Source organism: Bos indicus, chromosome 1 (assembly GCF_029378745.1).
Source record: "Bos indicus isolate NIAB-ARS_2022 breed Sahiwal x Tharparkar chromosome 1, NIAB-ARS_B.indTharparkar_mat_pri_1.0, whole genome shotgun sequence".
Classification (NCBI taxonomy): domain Eukaryota; kingdom Metazoa; phylum Chordata; class Mammalia; order Artiodactyla; family Bovidae; genus Bos; species Bos indicus.
In genome coordinates this window covers 130,452,766-130,458,599 of record NC_091760.1, presented here as the reverse complement: position 1 = coordinate 130,458,599, position 5,834 = coordinate 130,452,766, and the positions used below count along the sequence as shown (strand labels likewise).

The 5,834-nt window shown below is 44.5% G+C and overlaps 1 pseudogene; it reads left to right on the top strand.

Annotated features, from left to right (window-relative positions):
- The first annotated feature begins 1,001 nt into the window (after positions 1-1,001).
- On the top strand, positions 1,002-3,098 carry LOC109577356 (non-POU domain-containing octamer-binding protein pseudogene; annotated as a pseudogene).
- The last annotated feature ends 2,736 nt before the right edge of the window (positions 3,099-5,834 follow it).

Genomic DNA, 5,834 nt, shown 5'->3' with positions numbered 1-5,834 from the left:
TTTTATTTGTTCAAGATCTTAAGGCCATCAACAAAATATGTATACCTTACTAGCTGACAAAAATTAACCCAAATACAATCCTCTTATCACTTCTACCTGAAGCCACTTGCTTCAATTCTATTGAGTCTTTGCTTTGCCTTTTTTCCAATGTGCCTCTAGACCAAGACAGTCAATATGATTTTGCTTTCGCTTGGAGAGGATAATAACATACCTGGACAGTCATGCCCCTGGAGTACACTGGAGCCCACTCCTATTTTTCCCTGGTCTCATTCATGATTTAAAAGATCTAACTTTCCCTTGTGATTTAGTCCTATACACTGTATAGATAATCTACTTTGTTCAAAGAACAACGAAACCTGTTCAAAGATTTTCATTGACTTGCCCCAGGATATAATAATAGGGAAACTGTGTTTGGGAGAGGTGGGATATAGGGAACTGTGTGCCATTTGCTCAATTTTCAGTAACATAAAATTGTCCTAAAAATATATTACTTTTAGAAGGTAAGGAAGAAAAACCATTTGAGAAGTTAACTTCAAAAAAGAATATACGTTTTTTAAAAGTTTGATATCCTCAAGATCTAAAGGAAAGAAGAACCCACTTGATGTAAAAAATGAAGATTTTGTTAGAAGTCTGTTGGAGACAAGTTGCATACATCACTAAAGTGGTTAGCTTAGTGTTTAACTGCTTCCCTAACCTCTGAAAGAGATGGGAAGACCACCTGACAGACCACCTGACCTGCCTCTTGAGAAACCTATATGCAGGTCAGGAAGCAACAGTTAGAACTGGACATGGAACAACAGACTGGTTCCAAATAGGAAAAGGAGTACAGCAAGGCTGTATACTGTCACCCTGCTTATTTAACTTATATGCAGAGTACATCATGAGAAACGTTGGGCTGGAAGAAGCACAAGCTGGAATCAAGATTGTCAGGAGAAATATCAATAACCTCAGATATGCAGATGACACCACCCTTATGGCAGAAAGTGAAGAGGGAAAAAGGCCGTGTAGCTTCGCTGTTACTCTGAGCAGAAAACAGTCGGTGGAGAGGTTCAAAGATGCAGAGCAATAAAACTTTTAACTTGGAGAAACAAAACCACACTCCAAGGAAGCATCATCAACATCACCATCAGCAGCACCACCAGCAGCAACAGCAGCAGCCACCACCTCCACCAATGCCTGCAAATGGGCAGCAAGCCAGCAGCCAGAATGAAGGCTTGACTATTGACCTGAAGAATTTTAGGAAACCAGGAGAGAAGACCTTCACCCAGCGTAGCCTGCTCTTTGTGGGCAATCTTCCTCCTGACATCACTGAGGAGGAAATGAGGAAACTGTTTGAGAAATATGGGAAGGCAGGCGAAGTCTTCATTCATAAGGACAAGGGCTTTGGCTTTATCTACTTGGAAACATGAATCCTAGCGGAGATTGCCAAAGTAGAACTGGACAACATGCCACTCCGTGGAAAGCAGCTGCGTGTGCGCTTTGCCTGCCATAGTGCATCCCTTACAGTCCGAAACCTTCCTCAGTTTGTGTCCAATGAACTGCTGGAGGAGGCCTTTTCTGTGTTCGGCCAGGTGGAGAGGGCTGTAGTCATTGTGGATGATCGAGGCAGGCCCTCAGGAAAAGGCATTGTTGAATTCTCAGGGAAGCCAGCTGCTCGGAAAGCTCTGGACAAATGCAGTGAAGGCTCCTTCCTGCTAACCACATTTCCTCGACCCGTGACTGTGGAGCCCATGGACCAGTTAGATGATGAGGAGGGACTCCCAGAGAAGCTGGTTATAAAGAATCAGCTATTTCACAAAGAGCGAGAGCAGCCACCCAGATTTGCACAGCCTGGCTCCTTTGAGTATGAGTATGCCATGTGCTGGAAGGCACTTATTGAGATGGAAAAGCAGCAGCAGGACCAAGTGGACCGAAACATCAAGGAAGCTCGTGAGAAGCTGGAGATGGAGATGGAGGCTGCTTGCCATGAGCACCAGGTCATGCTAATGAGGCAGGATTTGATGAGGCGTCAAGAAGAACTTCGGAGGATGGAAGAACTGCACAATCAAGAAGTGCAAAAACGAAAGCAGCTGGAGCTCAGGCAGGAGGAGGAGCGCAGGCGCCGTGAGGAAGAGATGCGGCGGCAATAAGAAGAAATGATGCGACGACAGCAGGAAGGATTCAAGGGAACCTTCCCTGATTCGAGAGAGCAAGAGATATGGATGGGTCAGATGGCTATGGGAGGTGCTATGGGCATAAACAACAGAGGTGCCATGCCCCCTGCTCCTGTGCCAGCTGGTACCCCAGCTCCTCCAGGACCAGCCACTATGATGCCAGATGGAACCTTGGGATTGACCCCACCAACAACTGAACGCTTTGGCCAAGCTGCTACAATGGAAGGAATTGGGGCAATTGGTGGAACCCCTCCTGCATTCAACCGTGCAGCTCCTGGAGCTGAATTTGCTCCAAACAAACGTCGCCGATACTAATAAAATTGCAGTGTCTAGTTTCCCAAAACCCTTAAAAGAAGGACCCTTTTTGGACTTAGCCGAATTCTACTCTGGAAAAGTGTTTGGGATTCCTCCCAATAGTTTAGGTCTTCCCTGCCTGTAGTACTCTAGGGAGTATGTTGGAGGCAGAGGGTAAGGGAGGGGTGATATTTAACAAATCAGTTCTATGTGGTATATCCTTTCGCTAATCAATTCTGTGTGGTGCATTCCTAAAATCTCATGTGATTGTTGAGAGCCTGCGAGGGCCAGGGAGCCATGGCAAAATGGATCCAGTTAGAGAGCCCATTAATCGTAATTATTCCACTCTTTGTCCACCCTGTTCTATTTGCTTTCTTGTTCTTACACCCCCCCGCCACCCCAGTCGGTAAAGAATCTCCCTGCAGTGCTGGAGACCTGGGTTCGATTCTTGGGTTGGGAAGATCCCCTGGAGAAGGAAATGGCAACCCACTCCAATATTCTTGCCTGGAGAATCCCATAGACAGAGGAGCCTGGCAGGCTACAGTCCATGGGGTCACAAGAGTCAGACACGACTTAGTGCACTGTCTCACCCCAGAGATCCTGCCACATATACCACAAAAACCAAACATCCCCCAATGACCTTGGCCCCACTGTTCCAATCACTCCCAGGTGGGAATTCAGGCACATGTCCACAGAGGTCACAGACAACATACATACGGTTCTGTTATGTCCCATATATTACCCTTTCATGTCCCAAGGAAGACATTTTCTCTTAGAGATTTTCATTTAGTGTATCTTTAAAAAATCTTGTGTTAAACTTGCCTCCATCTTTTTCTTGGGTAAGGACAACCCAGAAATGGCCCTTTTGTGTCTGTGATGTTGCCATTCACAGCTTTCTTGATAGGCCTAGTACAATCTTGAGAACAGGGTTGCTGTATGCTGAGTGTCAGACGGTAGCTCTTAGCTTTGCCTATCTTAGGTAGTTATGCTGTGCATTTTTTATTGGTGTACCATGTTTGATTTGTCCCTAATACCTTTGAAGTTTTTCTGAGAAATGAATAATGCAACATGAACTTATTAAAATACATTTTAAGCCTTAAAAAAAAAAAAAAAGTGAAGAGGAACTAAAAAGCCTTTTGATGAAAGTGAAAGAGGAGAGTGAAAAAGTTGGCTTAAAGCTCAACATTCAGAAAACGAAGATCATGGCATCTGGTCCCATCACTTCATGGGAAATAGATGAGGAAACAGTGGAAACAGTGTCAGACTTTATTTTTTGGGCTCCAAAATCACTGCAGATGGTGATTGCAGCCATGAAATTAGAAGACGCTTACTCCTTGGAAGGAAAGTTATGACCAACCTAGATAGCATATTCAAAAGCAGAGACATTACTTTGCCACCAAAGGTCCGTCTAGTCAAGGACCTATGGTTTTCCCAGTGGTCATGTGTGGATGTGAGAGTTGGACTGTGAAGAAAGCTGAGTGCTGAAGAATTGATGCTTTTGAACTGTGGTGTTGGAGAAGACTCTTGAGAGTCCCTTGGACTGCAAGGAGATCCAACCAGTCCATTCTAAAGATCAGCCCTGGGATTTCTTTGGAAGGAATGATGCTAAAGCTGAAACTCCAGTACCTTGGCCACCTCATGTGAAGAGTTGACTCATTGGAAAAGACTCTGATGCTGGGAGGGATTGGGGGCAAGAGGAAAAGGGGACGACAGAGGATGAGATGGCTGGATAGCATCACTGACTTGATGGATGTGAGTTTGAGTGAACTCCGGGAGTTGATGATGGACAGGGAGGCCTGGCGTGCTGCAATTCATGGGGTCGCAAAGAGTTGGACACGACTGAGGGACTGAACTGAACTGAACTGAACTGAACCTCTGAAAACAATCAACCTTAAAGTCACTAACTATATTCTCACTCTTGACCCTGTTGGAAAGGTTTATCCCACTTGTCATAGAGTAATAGCTATTACCACCCAAAACCAGTGCTCTGCAACAATCTGGAGGGATGGGGTGGGGAGGGAGGTAAGAGGGGGTTTCAGGAGGGAGGGAACATATGTGTGCCTATGGCTGACTCATGTTAATGTATGGCAAAAGCCATCACAATATTGTAAAGTAATTATCTTCCAATTAAAATAAAAAACCCCCAAACAAACACAAATTTGTTGATATTTCTGCTGAATAAGTTCTCTCTTTGTGACCCCATGGACTCTAGACCACCAGACTCCTCCATCCATGGGATTCTCCAGGCAAGAATACTGGAGTGGGTTGCCACTTCCTTCTCCAGGGTGAATAAGTTCTAGCCTCCTCTTTTGATTTCATGGCTCCTCACTCAGTACAGACATTACTAATGACAAAGCAGACACTTTCAACCAGCCAATTAATATCTTTTGAGATACTATCACTCTCACCCTGTCCCATTACTGTTCTTTACTGCAACACTGTTAATCCAGCCACTCTCCCTGCACTATCAAAAGAAGGGGGAACCTCATGGTTGTCTTACTTTAGTTAGGAAAATCTCTGTACCTCACTCAGATTTATTAGAGACTCCTCCTGAGACTAAAGAGCCTCTTGATGAAGGTGAAAGAGAAGAGTGAAAAAACTGGCTTAAAAATTCAACATTCAAAAAGCGAAGATCATGACATCTGGTCCCATCACTTCATGGCAAATAGATGGGGCAACAATGGAAACAATGACAAACTTTATTTTCTTGGGCTGCAAAATCACTGCAGATGGGGACTGAAGGCATGAAATTAAAAGATGCTTGCTCCTTGGAAGAAAAGCTATGACCAACCTAGACAGCATATTAAAAAGCAGAGACATTACTTTACCAACAAAGGTTCCTCTAGTCAAAGCTATGGTTTTTTCAGTAGTCATGTGTGGATGTGAGAGTTGGACCATAAAGAAGTTTGAGCACCCAAGAACTGATGCTTTTGAGCTATGGCGTTGGAGAAGACTCTTGGGAGTCCCTTGGACTGCAAAGAGATAAAACCAGTCAATCCTAAAGGAAATCAGTCCTGAATATTCATTGGAAGGACTGATAATGAAGCTGAAGCTCCAATACTTTGGCCACCTGATGTGAAGAGCCAATTCACGGAAAAAGACCCTGATGCTGGGAAAGATTGAAGACAGGAGGAGAAGGGGATTACAGGAGGTGAGATAGTTGGATGGCATCACCGATTCAATGGACATAATTTGAGCAAGGTCTGGGAGATGGTGAAGGACAGGGAAGCTTGGCATGCTGTGTAGTCCATGGAGTCACAAAGAGTAGGACACGACTGAATGACTGAACAACAACAACCTCCTGAGATACTGACCTAATACTGTTGATGGATCATACCTGAAAACTGAAACTGGAGGTTATCAAGCAAGATATTCTATCAGTACTCT